At 36.7% G+C, this 23,507-nt stretch overlaps 1 protein-coding gene across 1 annotated transcript in view; it reads left to right on the top strand.

Annotated features, from left to right (window-relative positions):
- The first annotated feature begins 15,261 nt into the window (after positions 1-15,261).
- Positions 15,262-23,507, top strand: part of LOC130860677 (zinc finger protein 474) — a 102,709-nt gene continuing 94,463 nt past the window's right edge. The window contains exon 1 of the mRNA XM_057749215.1: positions 15,262-15,304. The gene's annotated coding sequence lies outside the window, so the exon portion shown is untranslated. The remainder of the gene's footprint in view (positions 15,305-23,507) is intronic.

Below are 23,507 nucleotides of genomic sequence, written 5' to 3'. Positions count from 1 at the left end.
TACAAATTTATTTCCTACAGTGAATATTTTAATAACCAAAAGTAAGATTTTACAGGGAACAAAGCCAGCTAACGCTGAAGTGATGAATAAACCTGTCTCTTTCAAAATGCCGGCTTAATTTGTACTTTGAGTGGAAGTGAAGAACCAGCTTTCATTTCCACAGTGTCTATCAGGAAGTTTCAGTAAAGGGGGCTAGAGCAAGTCTGCCTCATAGAGCACTCAGAAGGCAGTTTCAAGTAAGCATTTCATCTGATTTTTTTTTCTCTTTATATGTCTAATAAGGAGGTTTGACTTAGGATTAAAAAAAAAACACAACCATTTGTTAAATGTTGAAAAGTCAGTAAAGAAGCCTGTGGTGTTTGATTGATCTTCCAAGCGAAACAAAGGGGTCGCTGAAGAAAGAACCTTGGATTTCAGATTTTGGTAAAGAGAAGGGAACAGGAGTGGCCAGAGGAGAATGAGTAGGAGGATGTGGGAAGAAGGTAGGTAATGCTGACTGGAAAGAGATGCTTTATGGACCAGTTATTCACATGCCACTCAGGGTTTGGGCAGTGCTGGAAGCATTTCAAAGAAAAAAAATATACATATATTTAACAGCTTGGTTTAAAACTAGACTCAGAACCAGGTTTTATTAACCTTTTAATTGGACTCATCATTGATTGGGCCATTGTCTAGATATACTTCAATGTTCACCTATCACTGTTGGTCTCTGTATCTTGATGTTTAACCACCATAGTTTGGTTGTGTTGTGGACCACTGCTGATCTGACTGCCCAACACCCATTTCACTTTTTTTCTGGTCAGAACAACTGTATTTTTCTTTTGGAAACTTCCCCTACCCAGTTGCATGGTGGGACTGACTGAGCACTCATGAGACTTCTCCCACTTCAGGCGGTGGTCGTGAGATTCAAGCATGGCTAATCAGACCATCTCCCTACAATTCACATCTTGAGCAGAAGTACACAAAGGTCAGAAATGTTGGAGCTCGCTCTCCCCACTAGTAAAGAAAATTTCTGTGAGTTCTCACTACACAGATTCCCCTTAAGCTGTTTTAGGCCAGTACCTTTGAAGACCTGGTTCTTCAGCTTTTCCTTCCATTTTTCCACTGCATTCCTTTATGGCTTAATGTGGTCGTTTGAGAATCAGTTTCTGTCGTTTGACACTCAAGAACCCTGATGGACACTAAGGCGAGCGTTATCTGGTTCTCTCAGGTGGTCAGATCTTATGATTCTGAATCCAAGTTGATGCATTTGGTTGTTAACTGAGTCAAGTTAGATTTGCTTTGCCCATGACCACACACTATCCTTGATCACAAATGGGTGTCAGGTGGAATCTTACCGGTGGATTGCCAAATCTCTTACTTAAATGATGAAGATAAAAATTCAAGTGCAAATCCCATGGATGGCAGGTCAGCAGTGCTGGCCCTCTGTATGAATTTCAGAGACATCGCTAGCTATCATTTTATAGACTTGCTGCAGAACTTAAACTACTCAATTTCCCAAACCCACTAAGAGAAGGAGTAAAAAGAAGAAGCAGGTGTATATAATTTGGATGGATGGGCCAAATTATAGGAGAAGCAGGAAGGGAGAGAGTGTAATTATCTCTCATCAGAAAAATGCTCTGTATTCATCCATGAAGAGCTCATTCCCGAGAAAGAGAAGCCCACATCTGTGAGGGCTTGACCACACGTTGCTGAGGGAAGACCTCTGCTATGGAGTTCAGACTGTCAGAGTGGCAGACCAGAGTGTCCTTTAATGGGAGGGTAGAAAATTTTTCCTGGATCTTGGATAAAATACTCTTGCTTCCAATCCTGGTGTTTACATAAAAAAGCTGTGTATCTTTGGACAGCTGACTTACTTTCCCTGGCTCTTAGTTATACGTAGGATTCAAGGATTAAATCAAACCCTTTCTAAAGTATTTTCCTTGTTTTAAAATCACTGATTTTTGTGAATATCCAAGTAATTCCACTTACTTTAAATTCATTCACTATAATGTTTCATTATGATTATTAATATTTAATTGAATAACTCCTTTAGTTGGACTTTAAAGCTTTGGATGTATTTTATGTGTGAGAGTGTGCAGACTGCCATTTTCCCTTTTTACATATTTCCCATCAGAAATTCAATATACATTTGTTTTACAAATATTTCTTGAATACAGTTGTACTGTGAAGTGTAGTATATACCAGAATGGTGATTCACACAGCTGAGCACTCAGTGACTGTCAATTGGTTAACTCATTATCAAAATTTATGGCTGAATGAAGTTCAACATTTTTTTCAAATTTGCTCCAATAGACTTAAAAATTTCTTGTCAGAATAAAATAACTAGAATAGTAATATGTGCACTATTTATTTTCTTTTAAACACACACAGTACTACTTTAGGGGGGAAAACACATTACCCTTTGTTATACTTCCTAATAAGATGCTTAGTTGGTTTTCTTTCTCTTCCACTTTCTCTAAACTCTCTCTACATTATGAGTCAGCCAGCTGAAAACAAATGTGGCTAGCACATGGGGGGCAATTGAAAGTGTTTGCAAACTCTACAAGAGACAGTCTAGCCACACATGGTGCCTTCTGTTCAGTGACAAAACTGTTATTCACAAAATTGGAGAAGCTACAGTTCCTTCTACTCAACACTGAAATAATCATTAATAATGACAATAATAACTGCAGCTACATCAAGATACCTTTGCTTTTAACTTTAGTAAGATCCATAGCTGATTCCACTTTGACCCTGAGACCTTCTTCTGTGGACAATTCTACAATATATAGCATAAGAGATGGAACGATGCTGTTTTTTTCAAGGTTCTAGAATATTGATATCAAGAATTTAAACTGAAAATGTCTGCCCCATTGATTAAGAAGTGAAAGTTGTTATAAGGCTGTTCTGATATTTATAAACTGTATTCATATATGTGGGATAACTCATGTAAATGGAAAGTAGAGTTACACAGAAAGGCAGAATACTAAGGACTCTGGGTTGAGCACAGATTCTTTAGTTTGGGGCTCAGGAAGCTCAGACAACTGTTGTTCATTGGTGGACTAATGCTCACATGCGCTTTGATGCCATGTTCTTTGAAAACATCACAGAGAATAAAATCAGCAAAGAAAATGGGAAGTTGGAGATGTGTAAGGGAGAAATGATTGTGAAAAGAGGTAGATATGATATCCAACACAAGGGAAATGAATTGAGAGGTGAATGGAGACACTAAGCCCATTTTTTGAAGGTAATTTAGAAAGGAGTAGAACATGAGCCAAAAGTCGTTGAACCAGAAATCTTCTTACTTGGTGTAAAATGGAGGAGAAGAGTACGTTAGTTTTGAAGTTAACAATGTGCTTGTGTTCTCTTCACCTTATTCTTGTCTTCTGCCACATACCACTTCCAGGTACTTGCCCAAATATAAAAAGTAGACAGTTGGTACACACTTGTCTCTGTGTCAAGGCTGAAATGAAAAAAAAAAAAATCTGTAAACAGACTGAGTAGAAGAATTCCAGAAATAATGAATTTTAAATATATCTTGTTTGGTTTCCCTTGGGCCACCTAGGGAATGGAAAAGTGGAGCTTAACCCTGGGGAATGGAAAAGTATTTTTTTCTAGTGTCGTTAATGCATATTCATATGTGATTAAGTAAATAATGTTGGTCACTATAACAAAATGGGAAGATGAGAAGGGGTGAAGCTATGATAGGAGAATGAGTCTTTAAAAATTCAGTTAATCAGAGTTCAAGGTAATTTTGTTATATTGACCACAAAAATAAGGGGTCAGCCTTATTATTGGCAAAGCTACCTACAAGTGAGGTCCAAGTGATTTGATTGGACATGATGGACTGTCCAATGATAAAGAGTCAACTGTTCATGCCATTAGGTGTACTAGGGGCATTCCTGTTTTTAATTGATACAATGAAGTGTGTCCTTTGGCCCATGTCCTGCCTTATTTGCTGCTTCTCAGCTCTTCCTGGTTTCAACGTCATTGCCTCAGAACCCTAAAAGTTATTTAATATAATCTGGATATGATCCTCTGAGATGATGGGATAGAGGTCAGGAGAACATTTATGCTTAACTAAGGTGTCTCCATCTTCTTGTCACATACTGTGATTGCAGTCCACCATCAGATTGTCTTCCCTCTGCTTTAACTTAACCCAAAGTGCACTGCCTTCATTTAGTGCCCAGGAGAACTAAGACCACAGATTACTAACAACCTAATGCAAATTATATGGAGTTTTATTTTTTCTCTCTCTCTTGTAAAACAGTAGTTCTCAGAACATTTGAGGGTGTTATGGATATCTGGAGTAGTGGCAGAGTGAAGAAAGATTTTGATGGGCCTCTAAAGGTGAAAACCTGTTTGTTAATCATTGCTCGAGATGAGCTTTGAGGATAATTGTTTTTTCACTTTCTGTTATTATTAGAATATTGCTTATTTTACCATCTCACTTCTTCTTGATTATATAGTGCCTTAAGCAAAGAAACAAAGACTTTTATGTAATGGCTCTTAAAGCTATAAGAGTCTTTTAAAGCAGGCCCAGTTAGTTATATAGTTAGTACATTGTTGTAAACATGGATTTCTTTGGCTTCTGTGTATTTTCTTTTCCTACTTTTCAGCTATTTCATGGATCACAGCTATCCCTCCCAGAAAGTGGCAGATAAAAAGAAAAATCGAAGCTCATAAAGTCTGTGGGAACTCTGTCTCCTATAGGTCACATAATGGCACTGAACAATTTGACCACTATTCTGGGCTACTTATGGAAACAAGACAGGCTTTTCTGCCAGTGATGTGTCTCATATACTTTATTCTCAACAGTCTAAATAAGTTTTTGCAGATAATTAGTGCAAGAGCCTATGATACAATGGCATATTTGAAAACATTAAGTGAATTGATTAAATGAAAATATTAAATGAAACTCTTAAATGAATGTATACAACCTCAAAATGATCTGTGACGAAGGAAGCTCTCATGCCCAAATATTGAGTTGAATACACAGGGCCTTTTCAAGCTTGCTAAATTGATTCTCAGTAGAGGAAGGAAATAATAAGGAAAGGAGCAGTAATAAGAAAAATAAGCAACTTAATCACTCTCTTTAAAGGACAATACCTGTCGTCGCCTTAATAGTAAGCATTTCTATTTCTTGTCATTTGCCATGTTCCTGGCACAGTGCAGAGTGCTTAAATGTATTACCTCACTTTATCCTCACAACGACCGTATGAGCTGGTTATTCATAATTTCAATTTATAGATAGAAAACAGAAGCTTAGATAAATTAAGCAACATGTTCAGTTAAAAATGGACAGAACTAGATCTTGAACCTCAGGTTTATCCTGTAATAAACACTATATTACTCTTGCCACATGAAGTAGAAAAAAAGGTAAGTATTAGTTTCTTTCATTTTCTTTCTTTGTTTTAATTATTGGAAAACTAGGCTTACTAACTCACCGAAGTTTACATAATAAGAAGATTGTGGCCAGGCCAATTAAATGAGTAGACTAGCAATGAATATTGAGCTAGTGCCTATGGGTAAATGGCTTTGAGATAAGTGTGACATGCAGGTTAACTGGGTGATGGAAACAGACAGTCCTTGGGTAACTATTACCTCTACTATTCACTAACAGGTAGTTCTTGGGTGAATTAACTATTCTGAGACTCAGGTTTCTCAACCTAAAATGAAGATAATAAGACTTATCTTGCAGGTTTGTTGTGAGGATGCAATGTTTGTAAGTATATGGCAGAGAATCTAGCTTATATTAGGCAGTAAGTAGATGATAACTGTTGTTACTGTTTGGTACTTGGGCATTACAATTTAAAAGTCAACAAGACTATTTGTATGTAAACAATCATGCAGAAAGGCATTTTCTCTAAACATGGAAAAAGGAACATTCTTTATTTAATTTTTAAAGTGCCTATTTTGTTACTTTGAGGCAGGAAGTTTCTTTAAAAAATAAATCAACTTTAGATATAATTTACGTAAAATAAGATGTATAATTTCAAGTACACAGTTTGATTAGTTTTAACAAATGTATATGCCTTTGTAATCAGCACCACAATCAAGATATAGATATTTCCGTGTTCCGTGAAGTTCCCATGAGCCCACCGCACCCCTGCCCCAAGAAACCACAGTTGTGATTTCTTTTCACCTAGATTATCTGCTCAAGGACTTCATATAAGTAAGAATTATACAGCAGATATCCTTTTGTGTCTGTTCTTTTGCTCAGCATGCCTGAGATTCATCCATGTTGTAGCTCAATCTGCAGTTCATTTTTCATAATGAGTAGTGTTTCATGCTATGGACATACCATACTTTGTTTGTTTGTTTTCCAGACGGGCTATTATGAATAAAGCTGCTATGAATATTCACCTACAAGTTATTTAAATGGATTTTTTTAAAATTTATTTTTGGTAAATACTTAGGGGTAGAATTGCTGCATCTTTAGTGTTAGGTATGTGTTTAATTTTATAAGAAGCTGTCAAATCTTTTTATAAGTAGTTGTATTATTTTACATTCACACCAGCTGCATACAGAGATTCCATTGTTCCGCATCCTTGCCAACTCCCTGATATTTCACTCTTTTTTCCATTTTAGCCATTGGGTGTGAAGTGGTATTTCATTGTTATTTTAATTTGCATTTCCTTAATGACTTATGATTTTGAGTGCTACTTCCATATGCTACTTTTTTGTGTGCTACACATTTGTGAAATATATATTGATATATATTGAATTTTTTGCCCAAATTTTTTTATTATGTTCTTATTAAGGTATACAAGTTTTTTTTAATACATTCTGGAAACAAGACTTACGTGAGACATATGTATTACAAATATTTTTTCCATCCATGGTCTTACCTTTCATTTTCTTGATGTCTTTTGAAGAACAGAAGTTTGTAATTTTGATAAAATCCAGATGATCAATTTATTTTCCTTTTGCATCCTATCTAGGAAATCTTTTTCTCACCCAAGTTGACAAGATTTTCTTCCATGTTTTCTTCTAGAAGCTTTATAATTTTAGCTTTATGTTTAGGTCTAGGCTCCATTTAAAAACACTTTTGGGTATAGTATGAGGCAGGAGTTGAGGTTTTTTTCACATAGATATCCAGTTGATTCAGCAAAATTTGTGTAAAAAGACTGTGTCTCTAAGACACCTCTTGGCACCTCTGTCAAAAATCAGTCTACCTTTATGTGCATATCTATTTCTGGACTTCCTATTCTTTTTTACTGACATGTTTATTCTCATGTCATTACCACACTGTCTTGATTATTATAGCTTTATAGGAAGTCTTGAAATCAGATAGTGAAAGTCCTCCAAAAATACTTTGACTGTTTTTGGTTCTTTGCATTTCCATATACATTTTAGAAATAGCCCAATTTCTACCCCCAAAACTGCTGGAATTCTGATTGAAGCTGTATTGAATCTATATATCAGTTTGGGGACATTTATACTTTAAAAATCCATGAACATGGTATACACTTCCAGTCCATGAACATGGTATACACTTGACTTATTCAGGTCTTTAATTTCTTTCAGCAGTGTTTTGTAATGTTCAGTGTAGAAACTTTATATCTCTCTTGTTAAAAAGTATTTTATGTATTTTGAGAGTATTATGATAAAAACATTTAAACTTAATTTTCTTGTTGTCTGTTGCTAATTTATAGAAACACAATTGATTTTTATGAATTAACTTTATATCCTCTTAAAAACTTTTTTTTAAATTAAGATTTAAGGAGGAAAATAATAAAAGACTGCAAAAGAAACTTGATGGATATAAATAAGAGAAGAAAAAAGAATGATTCTATATGACCACAAGGAATGATTGTGTATGAACAATTTTAAAAGGTAGGTAATAAAAAGATAGTACCATATCTGTTAACTATTGCTATATAACAAATCATCCCAAAACTGGTGCCATAAAATAATACACAGTGTTATTTCATACAGTCCTTTGAGTCAGATGAGTGGTTATTCTCTTTTCACCTGGACTCACTCATACAGATACACTCAACTGTACCTTTGTCTCAGAAACATATATATAGTTTATTCTATCTGTGAATGAATCAGTTTACTCAGGAAAACAATTTTGACTATAAAAAATCTGTTGAAATTCATTTCACATACTCACAATATTGGAAATAATCAGATACTACCAAAATTTTCACCTACTAATTAATATAAAATATTAATGCTTCTCAACTAATTATGATGAGTCATAAAAAATCAAAATCAGAAATCAAGATGAAAGTATAAAGTATTATATTTACTTATCAAATTTAACCCATTATAGAATCAATTAAAGAGTTGCATAAGAGGAATCAGGAGCAGTATTTGTATATATGAAAGTTTGTTTAATCACGGATAGAAAGGAAATAATTTTTAAATTAATGATAATAATCCATTAATGTATATGGCTAGTCCAATACTTTTAATATATAACATGTCCAAAACTGTTTATTTTTCTGCAGCAAATTTTTTTCTTTATCTTAGTAACCATAACCCCAGCTGGCTAGTCCAGAAACCTGGGGGTCATCCCTCAGGTTACCCTGTCCTTTATCCCAACATCCAGTCCGTTTTAAAATATGGTCCTTTGGACCTCTTTTAACATTTCTGCTTTTCCCCATCTCCATTTCAAACACTCTGGACAAAGTTACCAATTCTCTCTCTCTTAGGCAATAGCCTCCTCGCCAATTTCCCCACATTCACCCATGCCCAGCCTCACGTATTCCATACTGCAGCCAGGGTGATTATTTTTTACAAACACACATATGACCATGTCATTCCTGTTATCAAAACAACTTAGGAGAATTTCACTTCCCTTAGAGTAAAGTAGAAAATCCCTACTATGTCCTAATGGACTCTGCTCTTGCCAACTTCTGCAGGTTCATTGCCACCACCACCACCCCACAGCCCTATCTCCTTTACACTGCTACTATTCATTGCAGTTTCCAGACCAAACTGTCATACCCTCTCCCATCAGAGTCTTTTTTGCATGAATCATTATTTCCTCTACTCTTTAGCTAGCCAACTTCATCTCATTCTTCATGTCTCAGTGCAAATGTCACTTCTTTCTGGAGACTTTCCTTTAACCCCAAGACAAGGTCAACCTCTTTTTTGCACATACATTGTATACTGCACTTGTTTGTAAAACTAGCCTCACCTGTAATTATGTGTTCGATGCCTGTCTTCTCAATTGAACTATAGTTTCCATAAGGCTATAAACTTCATCAGTAATATATTCATCCAAATTGTTTATTTCCATCTGGAGGAATGACGACTTCCTTTATGTATTGTATGTGGACCAAATACAATATTTGTTCTCAATACATGTTAATAAGTAGTAATAATAAAAATACTTTGTCCTAACTTAGCATGGTTTCAACAAACATATATTACACTCCCAGAATCAGTGTGCCAAACGAAAAGTCACTTCAGCTGTCTCAGTATGGGAACTTAAGTATTTACTCACTTGGGAGAGAAATGGGCTTAATTTCACTAGAATAGCAGAGCGTCTGCTCCAGAGAGGTCTAGGGCTGAAGAAACAGGAACCTTAATCTCGCTAAAATGACAAGGTCTTGGCGGAGGTAAATGGGGAATCTTGCCCAATACTTGACCACACCAAACTGGCTTTAGTCAGGCCCTCACATTTCATGTACCAAAATCTACTCGTTTCTTGATTTTAAAAGGGTAAGGGTAACTTAATTGTAAACAAAGCAGTTTTATAGTAGACTAAATAGTTTTAGACTTATTCCATTTAAATTTTCACTTGTAAATTGAATAATTCACTTAGCTGAGTAGTTATTCACATTTTCTTAGGACTCTGGTTGTTTTATGTTGAGAATGGTGTTTGTGCATCTCAACAATGACTGCATGGTGAATTGTGAATGAGATGTGGAGAAGAAATACTTTAAGGTGATCTAACACTAAATTGCAAGGTTTATGTGGCAGAATGCATGCATGAACATTAAAATGGGGCTCTTAAAAATGCTGTGACTTGTTCTTGGAAATAACAGGGCCCCAGTTAAGAGCAGCTCTAGCTGCAATCCAAATGGTGATATTTTCATATGAGAAGTGCTAAATGATCATTTAGTGATCTTTCAAGCAAATCACAGAGGAAATTCACAAATTACTACAGCAGACTTCGCTTGTGTTGACACTTACGTACACAATCAAATAGGCTTTTCTCTAAGTGTCTCCATTAAAGGCTTTCTTTCACAAGAGAAAAATATCCCCTACAACTAGCTATAGGAATAAAGAATAAAGAAACAAAACTTACTGTTTTATTTATCAATACATTTTTACTATGGTATAACTGTGTACTAATAATCATGCTATATAAACAAGTGATTAGTGGAAAAAATTGACACAATTTACTCATTTCCTTATGAGTAAATGGATATTATCAAGTTGATTATTTTTGGAAGTAAATAATACATTTCGTGTGTGTGATACTAAGGGACCACAAAATAAACTATTGCTAAATATACTACATTATATTTAATCATTTTAACAAAAAGATATCTTTCATGATAGTACTCCAACTTAATTTCTGAGCGGCTCCGCCATAACACTTTGTAAGAGAATGGAGATATATCTTAAATATTCAATGTTTATTTCGCATTGGCTAGATATTGAGACTAAATGTGATGCCTGAAGAGATTTTTTTTAAAGAAAACAGGCTGTCTTAAGTATGTGCTCTCTATTTTTGCATTTTCCTTGGAGACCGAGTAAAGTTTCTAATTGCTTAATTACTATTAGGATGATTGACTATTGTTTATTGAATTGACATCCTACTGGGCTGGTATGGAGCCCAAGTTCTATTTAAGTTACATGTTAGGGACTATTTTTTGTGATTTTGAGCCTAGTGTATAATAATTGCTAGAACTAAACACTTACCCCATGTCAGCCAAACTATTAACAGAATAGATATAAAGGAGGAAACGTTCTGAGAACAAGTGCCAGTGGGTTTTAGAATAATACTAAAAGGCAGTGAAATGTTGTGGAGATGTACTGAAGCAAAATGTCAATTTGGGGAACTGGATGCTCTAAAAGTAGGACTAGATTTATGCATCGTTGTTTTGCAGGTATCTATGAGCTTGATTTATAATCTGTTCTCAACAGACTCTCAATTTCTTGGAAATTTTTTCAATTTTTGGTAATAATTCCTAAAAGGAAAAAAAAAAAAAAAAGATTATAACAGACATATGCTTATAATGTCTCTACTCCTCTTCCAAAAACCTCATGTCCTCAGAACATGGCTTCCGCTGAGAGACTTGAAATCAGTTTCTGGATTTACTGATACCGGCTACTTGCTCATAGGAATTTGAGAAATTCACGGGAGGTGTCTTACCAGGAACCCAAGAAATGGAATTTTAGGTGTGGTTAGCAAATGACTTAAAACTGCTTCAGTAGACCTCCCTGGAGACAGAAAAATACTGTCTATATGTCTAGTGGACTCAAAGCCACACAATTTTTTCCTTTCTGTAGTGGACTTTCTCACTGCTCCAGAATGAGTGTATGGCAGGATGGAGTTTTCTGGAATTCATATGTCAAGTTCATAACTATGAGTGGGTAAAAACTCTGCTTTTACATTCCTACAGAAAACCACTAAAATGAGTCATCCTCTAAGGGGCAATAGAGTATGATTCAGGCTCAGAATTATCTGGATGAATTGTTCCTGAGAGAATGATTGATCATGAAGAATGATTAGTCTTAGACTTGAGAAAACCTTAAATAAGCTTTAACTTTATTATAGTGCCCCAGAATCCACTCACATTTTTGTGGCTAGTGAAGCTACACAGTGCTGAGGTGGACCAGTTGATGAACTCAGCTGCCCTGCAGGAGAATTGCAGATGAATGAACCTAAACTCCAGATCTGCAGAAGACTTGACGAGGAAGGAATAGGTCAAGACTGACTCAGCCTCTTGAAGCATGATCCTCTCCAGTGAGATTTCTGACCCCGAGGAGCCCATGTCTTGCCAAAGGAGTGCCAGGTTGGGGAGTGTCCCCCCTTATTTAACTCCAGTATGATTTTCCAGCTCTCTGACTCCCTACATTTTATAGTATCCAGGATGGGAGGAAACTTTTTCTAGGCCACTTCTGATTTCCCAAAACTCTGGTTATTCAACTTGGTCCCATACTGCCTCAGTTATGTTGGTGCAGATCATCTAATAGTCAACTGCCTGTGTAATAGAAAGAATTCTGTGAAATTATCTTCATCCTCATGTTATGAAAACAAGGACCCCAGGAGGATGGGTGGGCATTAAAATCCTAATGTTGATGCATTTCCTTTCCAATTTTCTAGGAGAAACTTAGATAGACACTGGTGTGGTATACTTTCCAGAGTGCCTGATGGGAAGTCTGTCTGACCAAAGTGAAGAAGGAGACAATCATGTTGGAGTGTGATGAGTGGTGCTGGTGAGTTGTACAAACACATATGGCACTCTCCTCTTGGTCATGGTGCATAAAGATCTGATGGGGGAAAGGGTAACAGAGGAATAGAATTACCTTGCAAGTATATATAGCCTCCCTCACCCCTTTGTTTTCTTCCAAGAAGAAAAAAATATTACTGGTTAGATCTCATTTTCTATGCAGAATTTTAGTGATGGCATAATTCTTATGAGAAAAGCAATCAAAGCACAGGGTGAGAATAAACTTGACAGAGGGCTGCATGCAGCAGGGAAACACTGTAGTGCAGTTAGAGAAATTGGTAAGGGACTGATAGGAGGGTCTCCTTTGGGAGGAGGAAGATGAGAGAGAAAGCGTGGCACTGGGAGAACCTGTTAAGGGACTGAGTTGAATATTGTAAAGTGTTAAAGAACAAGAAAACTATCGGGAACAAAAAAAAAAGTCATGTGGCTTGTATTAAGAACACACCAGCCGTTTTCAGGCATTTTTCCCCCACCAAGAGACTTAGCAAAGATTCCAGTTGCTTTTGTTTACTATTTGAGAATAAGCCACTTGGGGACAGGGATTCAATTATATTTAGGTTACAATGAAAAAGTATATTGATTTGGAATATCCTTATGTATTTATTAGCCTAAGTTACTTCCTTTAGCTCTTTCTTCATTTTATATTTTGATAATACACTTTCCTAAGTAGCAATAAATCTGAAAAATATTTTAAAAATGTATTTTAAAATCAACAACAAAAAAAGTTCTAGCTGGGTATTACCAGGCTTCCTGCCAAGTACAGTAATTGTTACTTGTGGAATTTTCTTAGAATGGCCAAGGCATTTGACTCAATAGCTATAACTCTGGAATGAGTAGCTGGGTGGAGACATTAGTCTGTTGGAAAGTTGGTGGGTTAGTTCAAGCCCATATGCTGGAAGAAGAGATTTATCGATGGATTCACTCAGGAGATCCAAGAAATACATGGTCTATGTTTTCTTCAAATCGAACATGGATTTCATTAACCTAGGCTGTTGGTTTCCCTTTCCTCTTGACAGATTTTTGCTTCTTTTTTCCTATTCTTCTTGCCTTTTTTGTTCTTTATGCCATACTAATAAACCATTTATTAAATTATACTCTTTTTGGATATATAAGTATAAAGGCCACACTTAGGTCATGTTAAGAAGGGTGGGTTCAATTATTTAAGAGCACACATTGACTGGAAATAACCACAAAATATGAGGAACTAGAGCAAAATAGGAACAGGACAACTACCTCACTGCTCAGCCAAGCAACACAGAACGCTTAGTTCCCAGCCGCGCACGATATCCAGATCTGGATTTTGAAATTCTTCTTTCACTGAATTTGAGTTGAAACTAAATTTTCTTGTCATTCTATCCAAGTTGGCAATGTGTGGAGCAAATTTATAGAAACTTAGAATTTTTAAATGTGAGCAAATAAATTGCAAATGGTGCAACAGTTAATTCAAAAATATTCATTTGTGAATAGGCTGGTTTATCTGCAAACTATTAGTTAGGATGTGCCCAGTGAAGAGAACAATTAAGGAACAGTTTTAAATTTTGAATAGTTTTTCATTGCTGCTCATTTATTAGGTCCTGAAAGTGATTACAATACCTTTAGTTTCCTCCGCCTTTTTATTTCAGCTTGTTGAACATATTTGTACACAGTTCATTTTTGCTTTTAAACCTCAAACCATTAACATATACAAATAGTATAAAGTTTTTTCCTCTTTGGTTCAGCCATATGTTAAAAACACTACCAACTCGAGGATGGAAGATGCCTTAGAGGACTGGGGCAGGGAGGGTGGGGGGGACTCGAGGGGGGGGAGTCAAGGAAGGGAGGGAATACGGGGATATGTGTATAAAAACAGATGATTGAACCTGGTGTACCCCCAAAAAAATAAAAAAAGAAAAAAAAGAAAAAAAAAAACACTAAACCATGAGATGTGATTGTGCAGATCGCATCTGAGAATTTGCACACATGTGACTCTGTCTGCAATGGGCCTGCTGCTGTATAGGGGTGTCCATGGGCCTCAGGGCTCTCATCCATTGTTTTTCCCTTGCACATAAGTCACTTTAATAGTCATTATTTTCGAAAATTCCTGTACCTAATCAGGATATAATTTGCCTTTCTTGTCAGTTAATGTAAGTAAAAAGAGCACTGTATTTTCTAAGAGACAGATAAAAAAGCTACTCAAGGAGGTAATATTCCTCTCCTATACCTATAGTATCTGAAATGTTTCTCTACCCCTTCCACTGAGACATGTGAGACTTTACCCCAGATCTTTAAATAAATTTAAACATTGTTTAAAGGGATATTTGTAGAGCCTTTCACTTCACAAATCCCTAAAAGTTATTTGCTTTGCTTAGAATTCAGCCCTTGACCACATAGAGAAGGCAGTTCAAGAAGTAGTACAGTCCCAACACATTGGAAGTCAGCTGGGAAAAAACATTGTGCTTAAGCTGATTTTAGACTCAGAATGTAGCTCATTAACATTTTGTAAATATGACACATCCAAGAACCACATTTATTACACATCCAAGAATAAATGAGGTCATCTGTTTCAGGCTTGTTAGAATTTTGCTTTGGGACTTTATGGAGGATGTGGCACCCCTTGTGTGACTTCCTGAACTGCAGGGGTGAGAAAAGCTAAAGTCTGCACCTCTCAGAGTCTGCTGAAGCTAAGGCCGAAGGGTTAGTTTCTACAATCAGATGGGATGCAAGAAATTTGAAACTTACATAAGGCAGTTCTGCTGATTTTGCTGGTAAGCATGATTGTGCAGAAATTAGGATTCCCTGCTTCAGAGGAAGTCCCCAGCTCTATTCAGTAGCTTTGCAGGGCCAGAGTATAGTACAGAGCTTAGGAGGTGTAGGATGGCTCTAGAGCTAACAGCTACACCTTCCAGATCGCAGCTAAGGTAAGTGTTCCCAGAGCAATAGTTCCAGGGACAGCTTCCAGATTTCCAGCTTCCCTAAACATGGTCAAGGTAGCAGCTCCCTTAGTGGGCCAGAATCATTCTGAAATTATTTCTGAAGTCCAATTCTCCATCTCTTTAAATGATTTTATAAGTAGTAATTCCATAATTTAAATTACTTCCTGCTTGAAATAGAGTGTTTTCTATTATCTGTGTCTGAATTCTGGTTGATAATAGTGTATGAAGCAGTAGATTAAGTATTTAACCTACTTGGGTTTGAAGGAAGTGAGGGCTGACCTACCATTAAATAATGGAATAATAATCATCTGTGGCGGCTGAAGGTGAAATAGTCAGTTACTTAAATTGTTACTTGTATTCACCTGGCTTGAAGTGCCTGTAGGAAACATGGCTTTGATAACTGAGTGATAAGGTGGCACAGTATGGAGACATGATGAGCAGAGGTAAACTGGCTGCTGCACACTGCGCTGGAGACATTAAAAAGGAAAACGAAACATTCAGGGCCTTAAAATATCCGCTCAGTGTGGTAAGAGAACCAGGAAATATTTAGCTTTAAAAGAGTTTTCTTTCTTGTGGCTGTTGGTAGCCAGAAAACAGAGTGTGGCCCTATGACTTGTTAAATTACAACATAGGTTGAATTCTGGAATTCGGAGAGGTGATCCTTGGAAGGATTTAGAAAATTCTGTTTACCTAGAAACTAAACCCCTTGACCTTCCAATGACAGCAAATGTAGCACCTTCTATACTGTGTTCTAGTCTTTCCTTGCTTTAAAAAGCTGTGGTGACATTTGTTGAAGTTGTCACCTAACCTGGAGATACAAACTTGCCTCATGTTCCATTCTACTTAAAGCATTTCCTCTGGACCTATAAGTAGAATCTGATCCCACAGAGACCCAATTACAAAGCCACACATGAAAGGAAAATAAGTTGCAGTTCAAAACACTGCAAAATTTTGCCAAAAGAAGTAAAGTGTGCTAGTTCTTACAAGATCTGTAGATCTTACTCTGTACCTCATTGCACAGAAGCAGCCAGCTTATTAGGAAAAGGAAATGGCTTATTGAAGACAACATTTGTGATGCTAGGTAGAAGTCAGCTCTTTGTGAGTTGGGGTCCACAGAGAACATGAAATCTGTTCGCAGCCAGTGACCAAGGTGTATATGAGTCTGGGCAGGAAGAGGTGCAATTGGGAATGTCGCTGTTATTGGTATGCTGATGACGTTCTTCCCAAACTGTTGCTTCCGCCTTACTATGACTAGGGATGCAAAGCTCTCCTAGGCCAGGTCTAAGTTCCATGTCAGCCCTCAGTATCAAGCACCAGGTCCACTCAGAACAAATGGTTTGAGAGGTGGGCAGATGGTAGTTCTCCAAAGGAATATCTGAATATGATTGCCAGAGAAGGGAAGGGAATTTTGGGTAGCAAAACAACTATCATGTCATCTAGGAAGCCATTGCCACATGTATCCCTTATAACATAATGCCTGAAAATCTACCACAAGCAAATAATTACTGTTGTTTAAAATTTGCCCTTTTAAAAACAGCAAACGCTTTCTATTTAGGGGATTATCCTCATTGTAAAGATGAGAGATTAAGTAATCTGTCTAGAGTGGTAAAAATGGGACTTCATCCAGAGCTGTTTGACCACAAACCCCCTACTCTTGAAGAAGACAAAGTAAGCAAATCATGCATATGCTATAAAATTTAAAAGATGCGGTTAAGGAATATATAGTAAAAAATAAATATCCCTTTCACCCCTACCCTCAGATACCAGTTTACCTGGGGTGTCTGTTACCAATTTCTTATTTAATCCCCTAGGTATATGTACATGCATATACAAGCATACACAAATATTTATTCTAAAAACACAAAAAGATAGCATCATAAGAGAATTTTATACTTTTTAAAAAATATATCCATCTGACTGTCTTGGTGACCATTACATATTAGTAAAACAGTATGGCCTTATGGATTTTGTTAACATATACATAGTGTTTATTGTCTGTATAGAACTTTATTTGTGTAACTAGCCTTACTTATACATCTTTAAGTTCTTTCCAGGCTTTTGCTAGTATTAAAAAATGCTGCAATGAATAGCCTTGTATAGATAGCTTTTTGCTCATATTTGAATATATATGCAGGATATAGTCCTAAAAAGAGAGTTTTTGAATAAAAGGATATGTGTGTTTTTAATTTGTTAGTCACTGCCAAACTGCCTTCCAAAAAGTTGATTTCAGTTTCTACTCCCACCAGCAGTATTTGAAAGCACCTATTTTACTGTACTATCCTGCTCAACTCAGGCTATTATCAAACATCTTGATCTTTGTCAAAATGGAAATGGTTATTTTTCTTATAAGTTTAGTTTGCTTTTCTTTTATTTCTTATAAGTTTAATTTGCTTTTCTTTTATTACGGGTGATTTTGAACATCTTTTCTTAAGTCTAAAAGTAATTTGTATTTCCAGTCATGTTAAGTTTCATATCCTTTACCTCCTGGGTTGTTAGTCTTTTCACTTTGATTAATGATAGTTAATTGTAGATTAATGAAATAAGCTTTATTTTGTTCTGTGTTACCAATATTATCCTCATTTGTTTACAGTACTGTTACTCTAGGCAAAAGCTTATTTTCAGTTCACTTATGGTTTCTATTACTGTATTTTAAAATATGATAGTCTTCTTGGTATACAGTGAGATTGGGGTCCCACTTTCCTTTCCTTTTGAGTTAAAAAAAATCTCCCATTTCAACAACTACTCAGTGTTGCTTTCTTGAAAAGATAACTTAACAGTCTGTCTGCCTTCTGTCTCTTATCGTCCAGTAATTTATCGATAAAGTGCCTTTCAAACTGCTTCCTCAGATTTGAGCTTTATTTTCTTTTATTATTAATTAATTTATTATTTTTATTGATATATAAATGTTGATTTGATATGCTGTATAGCAGATTTACACAATGTTACATGTCATTTGTGTACTGCATAAAATGTGAAGCTCAGCCAAGAGGTGAAGTCATTTCCAATGTCACACAGGCAGTAAGTACAGAAGCTGGTTTTGGAACAACTCTACCGTGCTCACTGACAGAGGAGTGAAGGCTGGAGGTAGTGGTTGGGGCTTCAGAGGTCAGAGGCCTCAGAGGTGAGCAGGCTGGGATGTAAGGAGGATGAGGACAGAGGGAGCACTGCCACTCAAGTGACTGGGAGCCTGGTCTGGGTCCTCATAGGGCACATCTCCACACAGCCAGCTCTCTCTCTTTCCCATCCCACGGGCAACCCCAGTATAGAGGACAGTGCTGGAGTGGGTGCAGCAGGACAGAATGTGGTAGATTCCTTCCCTTAAGGCACTGGAGTAGTCATTTGAAGAGAACAAGTGGACTGACTGAATGCAAGTTCCCGCCATTCCCACCCAGGCAGCCCCTGGGCCAGCTCCCAGATAAGAGACCAGGACTTCATCCAGGTCCACAAGGAGGTAGGGAGACACTGAGGGAAGGTTGGCTCCTGCCTCTGCTCGACACGCTAGCACTCTGACCCACACAGCAGCCCCATACACAGAGTCTTCCACACATGGATCAGGCCAGGGTCTCACTGCTACAACCCACGGGAGAAGGACAGAACCAGAGGCAGGGTTTAGTCTGAGATAGCTTGGAGCTCCCAGAAATCTGTGTTCTGGATATTTTCCCCAAGGTTCAGCTGGTCTTGAGCACTCTTGCCAAGGAATGGTTCAGGCAACCAGTGACCACATGGAAAACCTTGCCTGTTGTTTTGATACTGATGGCTCTCAGGAAGATGGCAGCTATTCAGAAGGATTGTACATACTTCTGAGATTTTATGTACCTGATCTTCTAAAAATAAGTCCTAGATTTTTTAAAGCCTGTTATATCACCTAGTTTGAGCTTGGTAAAGTACATGAAGGTGATTTAAAAAATTGTATGGGCCTCTGAGTGTAAGCTTATGAACAGATTTCTGAGAGAATCGACTTAAACCTTCTGAAATCTGTGTTTTATCAGATAACTGTATATTGTTGTTTCAAAAACTAGATTATTAGATCGTTAAGTATTGTATCCAACAATAAGATTTTTACCTTGGTTTAAAATGAAATAAGTAGACAGTGTGCCTTAATATTGATTAATAACAAGATCTCTTAGCAAATGTATGTAGCACAGTGTACTCAGCCTAGTAATATAGGTATACTTTTTATAGTAAGAATTCATAGTACTTTCTGGATTCTTACCAGATGCAATAAAAAGTTAATTCACTTTGTAACCCCTTAGTGCCCCAAACTGAAAAATAGAAAGTCAAGAAAGTGCTATTAACAGAAAATAACATTTGTGTTTCAATTTGGTAAAATAATTTATGCAATTAAGAAGAAGTGAGGCATGGTGGAGACAGCAAGGTTTAGGAGTCAGACACAGCTGGTACCAATTCTGCCTCTACCACTAATGCCTCTGTATATAGGGACAGTTACTTAACATCTCTGAGCCCCCTCAGTCTTTTCTTTTGTAAAACGGGGATAATAAAAACTATCTTAGAAGACAGTTGAGAGGATAGTGGCACAAAGCAGTTGCTCAGTAATGGTATTGTTTCTTATTATTATGACATGGAAAGTGAATTGTCAACCAAAAGCAAAATGTACTTCCTTTGAATCAGAAAGAATTAGGTTCCCAAACTAAAGCTGGTTACAGTTACTAACTGTAAATTAAACCATAACCTCTTCGCATTGTAGACATTTCTTTATATCTAGTTGGACAGAAAGAGTTTGGAATTTGTAGGTGACTTTATAGTATAAAAATCAATGCCTCATGGGTGGAAATATTACCCCCCAAATTTGGAAACATTGTATATTCACAAGCAAGTCTCTCAGCTACTCTCTGTCACAAGTGTTATTATTTCTAAAATACTTATGATGAGGAGCCACTTTCAGGCTAAAATTAAAAGACATAATGGCTTTGTTTTGGAAAAATCAATTCATCAATACTTTTTTCCCCAAGGCTATAAAAAGTATTTGAAAATGAAACAAAACAAAGTAGTAAAAAATCTTGGTATGTATTTTTTCCTTGGATAATGAAGTATTCATTCAAGTCCTCTCGGAAAAGATTTATTCTGTGCTCTGGTCAAGGTGGCCTACTTTCTTTTTGTGTTGAAGGACTTTGAAATTAGAAGTTATTGGTATTTTCCCAGGGAGTGTCCACTTTGGGAAGAAAGAAAATTATATGCCTGAAGAACATGGTTGGCTAATTTACTGTTGTTGGTCTACGGTAGGCCTAGAAGGAAACACATAGAATTCAAGTTCCGCCTCCCCCACCCCCCCCATCAGGAAATACAGTGTCTCATTTTGTTTTATGACAGAATAGTATTTCCTTGTTTCAGTGTGTTCAAAGGTGAATTCTTTGAGATCACAATCTGAACCAAACCACATATATGTGTAAGAAATGAAGGAAAGAGAACAAATCAGAAGTCTTTCCTTACAAGAAGGTTTCAATAAGTATATGTTTTCCCTCTTCTGAAAGATTGCTCAAGCACATTTTAATTCTTCTAAAGTGTTCATTTTGAGAAATTGTCTACAAAAAAAAATCCTTCCCTCTGAAATTTTTTCATGTTCACATGAACATGTTCCTATGTCCTCTATGGAAAAATGAATATATTAGCCACCTGTGATATTACGAGGGTGAGTCAAAAATTATCCGCACTCTGGCTGTAGAACTTATTTTCATTAACTTTTAGAAAAGACAAATACATCATTTTCAACATAATCTCCTTGCTTTTCAATACACTTTGTCCATCTGTCAACAAGCTTTCATATTCCCTCATTAAAAAATGTTTTAGGCTGAGCCGCAAGCCATGAATATACTGCTGTCTTCACTTCATCAGAAGTGAATCTTTGTCCTTGTGGGGCTGCTTTCAGGGAGCCAAACAGGTGAAAGTCAGATGGAGTGAAATTAGCACTATAGGGAGGATGCTTTAACACCTCAAAATGAAGTAATTCATGACAGACTTAGGTTTTGAAAAGTTTGTGCAAGATGGGTACAGAAACAACTCATAGAAGAATATAAACAGAAGCGTTTGGATATCTGCAAGCAAAATTTTGACTGATACTCTAAGGAAGGTGAAAGTTTCTTAAAGAGAATGATTACTGATGACCAGACATGGATTCATCACTACAAACCTGAGAGTAAACAGCAGAGTATGGAATGGAAACATCCTCAATCGCCAACCAAGAAAAAGTTCAAAAGTCAACCATCATCTGGAAAATTGATGTTTACAGTTTTCTGGGATTCTCAGGGGCCAGTACTGGAACACTATCAGGAAAAAGGTTCAACAATCAACAATACTCGTTACAGTGAGATGCTTATTGAAGAGCTGAAGCCTAAAACTTCAGACTAAACGCAGAGGACTGCTGTCTAAGGGCATTATGATCTTGCATGGACAATGCACGTCCGCACACTTCTGCCCACACTGTTAACACTCTGCAAAAACTTCATTTTGAGGTGTTAAAACCTCCTCCCTATAGTCCTGCTCTTGCTCCGTCAGACTTTCACCTGTTTGGTCCCCTGAAAGCAGCCCTATGAGGGTGAAGATTCAGTTCTAATGAAGAAGTGAAGACAGCAGTGCATTTGTAGTTCATAGCTCAGCCTAAAATATTTTTTAATGAGGGAATATGAAAGCTTGTGGATAGATGGACAAAGTGTATTGAAAAGCAAGGAGATTATGTCGAAAAATGATGTATTTATCTTTTCTAAGAGTTAATTAAAATAAATTCTATATATATAGTCGGGGACAGTCATGAAGAGGCATGTGTAATTGCAGTTATCCTTAGATCAAAAGGAGTTTGCAATGGACACATAAAATAAATTGATTTGTAAAGTACAAATGGTAGCCTCAAAGAGGAATCTTTAAAACCAGGTGTTGGCAGAGTTATTTCATTCATTTGTGCTAAGTGCCCTCTCCTGGTCATTGTGAGTAACACACAGGAGCTTATTCTTTTACTAGATCTGCTTTGCTAGAAACATAGAATGTGCAACTATACACATACTCCATGCTTCCTATATGAGGAAAGAAATCTGGAGAAAAGTGACTCTCAACCTTAAAAGAGTTAGAGTCTTATTTCCCTTCTTCAGCCTAGTACCTTTGACCATCAAGCAATCTTTAATTAGCCTTGGATGGGAAGTTAATACTTTTGTTTGTTACCCAGTGTGCTCTTCTCTTTTTCCCACCACTTCACCATCAGTCCAAGGGAATCCTGCATATGATCTGTTTGTACATGACAGGAGTGATGTGTAGAACAGGAAGCCAGCCTAGAACCTGAGCAGGTGAGCAAATGAACATCCTCCTCCTCTCCCATGCTCACTCATACAACAGCAGCATTTGTGTACGCCCTAGGAGCATCAAACCTCAGGGAAAGGAAGCAGCCCAGTGTGACTGAGTGTTAAAGCTAAATAGCTGGGAAATTACTGAATTTTACTTTATATTTTTGGCATCAGGTAGAATGGAGGAGGGGGTCTCAGAATGAGAAATTATGTGAAACTTATTAATGAAAAATTTTATCTTCTATACCTGTTTAAAAATTGTGATTGAATTAGGGATTCTTCTGCCTAATGACTTCAACAGAAAAACACAGTTTCCATTCAGAGAGATTAGCATATTAGAGTTTGGAGTGCAGATGTCACCTAACCTAGTTTCTGGTCTAAGATACAGACTTTTGATTTCTTCTGAGAGAAGGGGTAAGTGTATTTCCCCAGACAAAGAATAGGCTTGTTTACTGTTTGTTAAAAAAGCAGTATAATCCTCAAGGTCAGTGTACTTTAGCTGTGATGCAACCCCACTGTATGCATCAAATCGATCTGAGCATATTAGTTCATGTTGATGGAACTTGGGGACCAGGGAACCCAAGTAAATATGCTGATACTCATACTCCTTGCTGTGCCATGAGTAATAGAGTTCTGTGTTTCTAATCAAAGAGTATCTTGTGTCTTCAGTCAGCACCCATGAAACAGTAACAGGCTAATTTATTAGTTTGTAAGTAGAGCAAAATCAAATCCCGGACCTGACAGTAGCCTCCCACCCAGCTGAAAATATTTTTTCACTGTAGCATTCTGTAATTAATATTTTTACCTTCTTTATATATTAGAAATGAGACCAGTTCCAAAAGCTAATTCATTTATCTTATTCATCTATCCCACTGTGATAATAAACTATTTATAGAAATCAA

Source organism: Hippopotamus amphibius, chromosome 1, assembly GCF_030028045.1.
Source record: "Hippopotamus amphibius kiboko isolate mHipAmp2 chromosome 1, mHipAmp2.hap2, whole genome shotgun sequence".
In the NCBI taxonomy this organism is placed as follows: Eukaryota; Metazoa; Chordata; class Mammalia; order Artiodactyla; family Hippopotamidae; genus Hippopotamus; species Hippopotamus amphibius.
The sequence above is the reverse complement of the archived record's forward strand: the minus strand, read 5'-3'. Positions and strand labels throughout refer to the sequence as shown.